This window comes from Pollicipes pollicipes, unplaced genomic scaffold (genome assembly GCF_011947565.3).
Source record: "Pollicipes pollicipes isolate AB1234 unplaced genomic scaffold, Ppol_2.1 Scaffold_7261;HRSCAF=8764_pilon_pilon_pilon, whole genome shotgun sequence".
Classification (NCBI taxonomy): Eukaryota; Metazoa; Arthropoda; class Thecostraca; order Pollicipedomorpha; family Pollicipedidae; genus Pollicipes; species Pollicipes pollicipes.
Window position 1 is genome coordinate 41,987,274 of NW_023597054.1, and position 8,477 is coordinate 41,995,750.

Sequence of the window (8,477 nt, forward strand, 5' to 3'; positions counted from 1 at the left end):
TCAAATTAGCAGTATGGCGGTGAGCAGCGGGAATAAAGTGGACCGAAAACTATTCAAAGAATGGTATCTGCCATCATCAAATGTTCTTGGTAGAGCAGAAATGGTTCGTGCACTGAAGTAAACTAACACTTGCATTTGACCATGTTGATAGTTCCAGAAGGCTGAATACTACGGAAACCGCGGGCGCTGCGTGGATCTGGGTTGAGGTGCAAACTGGACCTGGGTTAATGTGTAAACTGGATTTAACAGCGCAGTGGCCACCGGCGCCGTCATATGGCATTCGATCCCGCTCATCAGATTTCACTTTTTGACGGACAGTTCGCTCCAAATCCAAAGAAAACTTATGTGTCGTAAATCTCGAAAACTCCTATTATGCTGGTCCAAGTTTGACTGGATAGGTCTCAAGCAGAACTGTGTGGCCTGAACCGATCTTTGCCATCCCGAAAGATCGTAAATCGTCGGCGACACACACGGAGCAAACGACAGTGGTAACAGACATACTGTGTGTCATTTGCGCAAAGCAAAGCAAAGCAGAATTCCTGTTTGGATTCAAATGATGTTACCATGGTAAACTTAGGGATATGCCTGTAATTTACCACGAATCGATGGCGATGCCAAATATTGAAATGCGACGGGGTGATGCTGACGTTTAATTTGACGTTGAAATTGACGAATGCAGGAGGGGCGTTTGATGTTAGGGAAAGTGTTGCATTACAGTTGGCAGTGCCCCTTTGGGTCACTTTATTATAGTCGTATCCACCTATAGCAAAATTCTAAAGCAGAAGCTATGTAGAAACACTGCATCACAAAATGTTTGATGCAGTGTTAAAATGAGTATAAACCGTAACAACTGCTGCATTTTCCTCCGTGTTCATGCGCCTGGCTTGACGCGTCTGTCTCTGTGACAAATGAACTGCTGCAGCCTGATTTTCATGGTTGTAATCAATGCACCGCATTTGGGGAGGAGCGGCTTTGGTGCTCGTGATGACCAGCTGAGTGAAAAATTAAAGCAAAATAGCGCTCATTCCCTCCTGCTTGAGGAAATGGTCTTCTCACCCAAGGCCGAAGACCTCGAGTGGGAAGATTCGTTCTGAAGGCAAAAAATGAAAAATAAAGTCGGCACATGATGCATTACACTTCTTACACACTGCGTTCATTTACTTTTCAGCCAGCTTGTGGTCGCGTTCTTGCACTTTCCACTTGTGGGAAAGAGCACCTCTCTTTTTTTTTGTTCTTAAGAATTGCGACATGTCGCGTGAACAATCGTATTTCTTTACATTTCTCTTGCATGCACATTGAACGCGTCACATAAGACGACAAAATAAGCAATCTCCAAAGCTCGTTCATCCTGACACCCTACGTATTGCAGTATGCTAAAGGGTGCCAAAAAACGGACGGCTGAGCCGCGGGGCCTCCGCTTTTTGCCCGTAATTCGTAGAGTGCAATCAAATGTAATAGCTTAAGCTACGAGCACCAGTGCTTACCCAAGGAACAATAAACCAGGATGCCTGCCAAGGAACACAATACCACAACCTCAACCTCATTACCTCATTACAAGTAGCCCATGACAAAAATTCACTTACTAGGAACATTATTGTGGTTATCCAAGCTCCCACAAACCTGATTCTATCTCCGTGCGGTGGGCTGCGCGGGACACAAAGGGCAAAGCCGAAAGTTTTATAGCCCGTACCGAGTACAAGTTCAGAAGGTCAACTACTTGAGGATGCTAGTGTTAAGAGCAACGACCAGTGAACTCCTTCTAAACGTGCCTCAAGAGTCATTCATCATCTGTTTGCAAGGGCAAGTTCGAAAATATGGTTTGTGACGTCATCGCATATGCTTATTCGCTTCTAATTTCTTACCGATGCGCCGCACGGCTTATAACTTGTAGAATCGTGTTTTGGTCGTGTGACTAATCCCCACACGTGTTTCCGTCAAATTTGAAGGCGATGCCGTTGATTTCACAAGTTGACTGGAAGACAATGCGGCACCCCCTTCAAATTTTACGAAAACTAGTGTATGTGTTAATTACACTGCCAGAGCACGATTCTGCAAGTTTCAGAGCTATACGGCGCACCGATGAGGTACCAGGAACATACAAATTTACGCGGTGACATCACTAACCTTATTTTTTAATTACTCTGGCAAAAATAACGTGCGGAGTATGATGTATAAGAGAGTACATCCAAAAGTTAAATGACTATCTTTCTATCAAACTTGGGCCAATGAAACATTCAAAGTGAACTAGGCACATATTGTGACCTATTTTCATATTTAACCTAATGTCATGAAGAGCCGAGTCTTCGTTTTCTTATAGCTGATATGCATTTGAAGACCATTTATGGCGGCTTCGACAAAAAGACTCCTAGATCGGTCGCAGATCGAAACTGAACATTGAAGGATCACATACGACGGCACGCCATGAGCCAACGAGCCGGCATCGGGTGGCTGGGCGCGATCGGTTCACAGCGCGGGGAACTGTGACCACGAAACCATTCGTTCCCATCTTAAAACCAGTCACTGCCTTTCTTCAGGAACTCTAAAGCGATGTCTGAATGAGCGCGTGTTAATCGACTTCACGCACCTGTCTTTCCTCACGAGTCCGTAGATTACAATGTCATGCGCTATGAGCCCCCATAGTACACCGTTAATCCTTGCGTAAAGTCGAGCTGGAGCTCAACCTGAGAAGGACGAACAACTGGCCTAAAGTTACATGATTCCTTTGTGATCCAGCCTGGAGCCGGAGTCAAGTGCTAGCCCAGCACGCACGGAACCGCACACATGAAGTTCGATACAGCACACATCTAATTCGACGCCGCCTCCGAGCAATCCACTGCGGTTCCGAAGGGGGGGGGGGGGGGGGCATTGAGTGCGGAGTCCCATTGCCGGGAGATCGTGGAAATGAAGACCTGCAGACTTGCTGCTTTCAGTAAGTGCCTCCATTGATTGCTCTTAAAAGGAATCAGTGGAAATGAGTCGAAGAAGATTGCAAAAATTGTTCGGGCGGCGCAGCGACATTACGGCAAGTGCGGTGCAAACCACTTAGCCTCGTCACGAACAAGATTTGTTAACTTGTTAAGCGGTTTCAAATATCCGAAATTTCCGTACCAAATTTAAGACAACTGTAGAGGCATTTCGCTGGAAGCACAAAGCAACCAGCAGTACACGCAAAATCCCGACGGCTTTCAGTTAAACCTTTCTCTAAAGGAGGTGGTAAAATTGGTGATAAATCGCGTACAGCTTGCTGGAAAAAGTAGTCATTTACAGTTTCAAAGATTGATGCAATCCTGTCAACGAGTGGGCAAGTCGGAGCTACAGAATCTAAAGACACAAGCCCCAAATCAAAGGCAAGATCGAGTTCAGACACGGAAGTGTGAGCTCGGATCGCGAGATCGTGATCCCGCGATTCATGATAGATTCATGACCTTGGTTCTTACGTTGATGATTATACGGTGCACCTTGAAGCAATTGCATACATTAGTTTCTAGGGCTCGAAAAATTGTCATCCGTTCATGTGAGAACAGCATTATTTTTTGTCCATGCAAATGCCCAAGAGGCGGGATGAGCCCCGCCACACGTCTGCGCGTGCTAATCGGTTTCAGCTATGATAATGCTGCCATCTGTGTACAACACTTTCTACACAAGAATTTAGAACAATTGCTTAACATATGTCCGGTTTATTTGGCAGGTTATTAACGACACCGCGCTCGTGAATGAATTGTTTGCCGTTACAGGAGACTGTTGAACACACTACGGCTCAAGAAGGGACGAAAGAAGTTAGATGCTACTCCGAAAGGCATGACGGAATGTTCGTCAATTTAACGCTGGGTTATCCAAAAAAGCTGTTTTATATAGAAAGGATGTTTTTATAAAAAGCTTAAAGACGCAAGACGTTCATGTATTACTCACAAAAAGCCGTTTTATTTAAAAAGCTTTAAGACGCAAGACCTACAGGTATACCAATGATAAAAAACCTCTTGAGCGGGTAGCAACTTAACCATAGACATCCATTCGTGGAATGCTTTGAAGCGACTTAATATGATCTCGTCGGCAAAATTATCTGCATCATTATTGAAAGTTATATTTATTCCGCAGCCGTAGTATACACGCGGCAGAAAAAGATACTACTCATGCTGAAAAGTTTCCGCCTGGAACAAACCAAATTCATTGCTTTGCCTTTTGCTGCCTAGCCCAGTATGAAACAAATATAACTTTCTCAACATGTGCTACCATACTGGGGATGTGGTCCTAAAATGCGTTTTGCACGTCCTCGCGACCTTTCATGGGAAATGCCCACGCATCGAAGTGTGTGGGGAGGGAGGAATGGACCATTCGACGCCTGACAGGATATACAGGATTCAACGCCTCTAATGCCCAGAACAAGATCAAATGCTGACGCTACATCTGTTTCACAGCTGCACCAACCACACTGATCGTTTGTGAACAGACAGATTATGAACGTATTTCGTTAATTGCCCTACGAGGCACAACGCGGAGAGGTAAAAATTTGTGCATTTAAATCATGAATTATTTATCAGGCATACACGCACACAGTATCTTTCTACGAGCCATTTTGTATTTTGTTTTGAAATTCTTGTAGTTAAGCTTAACTGTTTCGTGTTCACTCTTAGGCCTACTTCTCAACTATGTGAATGCTGATCCACAAACACAGCGACTCTTAGAACATAGGTTAAAAGCGCACGCATATTGAAAGAAACCCACAGCTACAGTCGTCATCAACCCTGGGAAACACGTCTGAATTGCAGTGACATCAAGAACATAACAGCTCGAACATCCAACGTAATTATGTGAGGGATAAATGCAGCGCCAAGCACTAATTGCAACGACATAGCTTTGACAAAACCTACGGTGCAGACAAAAAATATTCAGGGATTTCAGCCTACCTGTTCTACTTTGTTGTGTTCACATCAGCTGATATGAACATATGGTCAGTAGCATAGCTTGCTACCATCCACTATAAACGGCTTTTGAAGTGATGGCATATGGCTGCAAACCATGTTGTTGAAAAATGATTTGGCTCTCCATCTACGTGACTCATAATGGGTGACAGGAATGCAAGGTCGACGAAAATGTGTTATTCATTTATACAGCTGCCACAGCTCCCGACGGAGCGAGCCGATCGCGTCCGGTGACCCGATACAGGCCCTCCGGCTCATGGCGTGCCGCCGTGCATGATCCGCTGGTGTCCTAATTGGATTTGTGGCCAATCTAAAGGTCATATCATAAATTCATTATCTTTCTGAAAAGCAATAAGGTGGTCTTCAATTACATATGGGTGTAAAGAAAATTGATATGCCGTGTGTTTCGGAAAATGAGGTCAAATATTAAGCTAGACCACTCTATGCAAGTCGTTGACCTTTAATACTGTATTCACCCAGGTTAAGTGAAATACAGGTATCTAGCTTTCTGGTGTAGTTTTCCAAAACATTATACCCGCAAACTGCTTTCGTCGGAATACGTTAGGACTCACTCCCTTTAAAGGGAGATTGTGCAGGCAAATTGGGACTTTTTGTGCACACATAGCATTGAAATATATTTTATTTACATCGATTGGTATCCCTTGTTTCTAATAATTCACTTCTATTGACCACATGTTTCAAGTGCCCCAGATTTTTGCTGGCAGCACAAAGTTATCCGGTGACCTCAAAACGTTTCACTTCTAATTCACCGCTCATGTCGCGAAAGTCTAGTTGGCGTCAGTAAATGGTCTTCCAAAAACGGAGCTCGTCAGCACTGACAGCAAATTTCAAACACTCCGACCGCGGCCATTGTGCAAACGCGTATTTGTATACAGTTTTAAGGAAGGATTGAGAAGAGGTATTAGAGCCACGGATGGAGTAATTGTTCCGACGGTCGTGCTCGTTTGATGTGTTAATTTGTTTAATCGAATGGGCCAGACGGGGATGATGATCAGAACAATTATTCCATCCAGAACGCATCTGCTTACACTCAGTTTGAAGTGCGCACTGCGCTCCTTCGGTAGCTGATCTTGGGGAATTGTCCCAAAATGCATCATGTTTTTCGGAATAGCATTTGACGCTGGGAACACGGAGAACTGTAGCAGAAAATTTTCCTGGCCGAGCGTAAATATCGGATAATTTTCAGAGCTTGGTGAAGATTTGGAACCTTTTCTTCACCATTCCTAGGACCATTTACTCTGCATGGCGACCCGCGAAAAAAGTAGTGGATAACTTCAGGACCCGCCGAACGTGATTAGATAATTATCGGTTGATTACTATTGGAGGGATAATTACTCGTTACGTAGTTTTATCGCAGTCAGCTGTAGCCCTTACCAGATTCGTTATGGCTTTGGGGGTCGTACTAGTGGGCTGAATTTACTTCTTTCCTTTTCAAGTGATGTACTTTTTGCTAAAAACGTATACACGGTTTTCGAAGATTTTGCTGCAGTTGACTGTACTTTAAAAAATGTTTTACTTATCATGCATGTGAAACAATTTTTACATTGTCTACGTGTGACCCCTGTAGCAATGTTTGCCTTATTTGCAAGTTACGTTTAAGGTAGGCAGCCATTACTGGTCATGAGTAAGGAACTTAATGCAGGCCTTAGTTTGGCCCATTTGGTCCATGATAGCATGGCTGGTGTAGATGATTACTATTACTTGTAGAAAGAATGGTAAGGCAACCTGATATATTTCCTATTGCCTTCGCTTACCTGCCTGGGCACTATCACCGTAATATATACACAATTGTCGATGCTCAGGGCACCCCGATTGATCTCAAGCGGCATCTGTATCAGCAGACTTTGTAATGCTAATGGATTGCATTTTTGAGAATGTGAGTGCGACAAACTTGAAAGCCATATGAAAACTTCGAGCTCAATGAAATTGAATTCATAGCGCAGCCCTTTTCCATATTATTTCCATGTCTTTCAGACAAGATGAATCACGCAAGAATGCTAAGTGGAATATACGCATACTAAGACAGTCAAGGCAAAACGCTTTGTCGCCGGTGATCGCATGGGCACTTACTATTGCAGTTGATGCTGGGCTACTTACCTATTACTCAACGTTTCCACAGCATTTTCTTGCCTTCATTTTTAAACCGTTTCTGTAATAGTGTTCGCATAGGGTCGTCATGTGCAGTATATTACAAGACATTACATCATCCGTAGTTATCAATGCTGGAGCCTCCAGTTTCCTAAAGAATTACGTTCATTTGCACTAAGGTGAAATGTTTGTACGCACGTGTCAATGTGGTGGTGGCCACACCCCATCTGATATGTTTTCCAGTGTCATGCCTGATGTTCTTATCTATTTTTGCTGAAATATAATGATCATGTGTTGAATGTTGATGTTTCAAGCCTGTAGTATTACTTATGCTGCATTTTATGATAAGTTTTGCATTCGTAGCTCTTCACCTATAGCGTTAATGAAAGGTAGCAAGAAACTGATCATAAGATTAGTCATTATTTCAAACGTGTGCGTCCAGAAAGCATTATAATTCTTGCTGACCTCTGCACCATGCCTACAACTTCAATGAATATTGTTTGATGCCGGTTGTGGCCAATGGCTGGACAAGTTGCAAGGTGCATGGGCTGGTGGTCCTACATCCAATAATGGTTGAATAAGACAACGCTCTGTTTATGTCAAACAAGGCCTAATTTTTGTATTGAATGAAAATAAGGATGCACCTTAGCCACTTTTAAAGTTTTGCAGTTATGTAACATGTATGCATTTTTCCGTATGTTTTGAGGACCAATCCTCAACTCTTTAATCTAATTTACAAAACATAAGGCAAGTCACATAAGTCAGACATATGGGAGCATGCCCTTAGAACGTTCGCAAGGTGACATGCATTTAAATTCAATGCTTGTCATTCACTGCCAGTCTTAGTCATTATTCCATAATGTAGAGGGTTCACAAACTGGATATGAGTTACGTGCAAGGAAAGACGGTTTTATTAGTGTATGCGAATTCAAGTTGAAACCAAGGCACATCTAAGTATAATGCACAGCACTCATTTGAAACAATAACATTTCAAACCCATACAAAACCCCTGCCATACTACAGACTCGTGAAAGCAGTCTGCTAACTTCAAAGGATGAAAACATTTGACAAATGGAATGATGATCGAAGGCAGATTGAGTTAAAGACGGTGCATTTTACATATGACAGCAATTAAGCAGTTTGCAAGAAATGATTTGCATATCGAAGGCATGCTGTAAGTTTTTTGATCAATATTCATTGTCGGTGGAAGCAAATCTTTGATGTTGTGGATACTCATAAAATCAGTATTACATGTTCATAAAGTGTCATATAGCAGTGGTATAGGCATTCAGCTTAAAGTGGTGGCACATATATGCGTGTAGTGGTTTGGAAACGATGCCACCTTGTCATGCTTTGGAGCTTAACACCCTAAGTGTAACTTTTAAATCATTTCATTGTCTCTGCTGCGCATTCTTAACTTATTTACCTGCAGACATGTATAAGAACGTA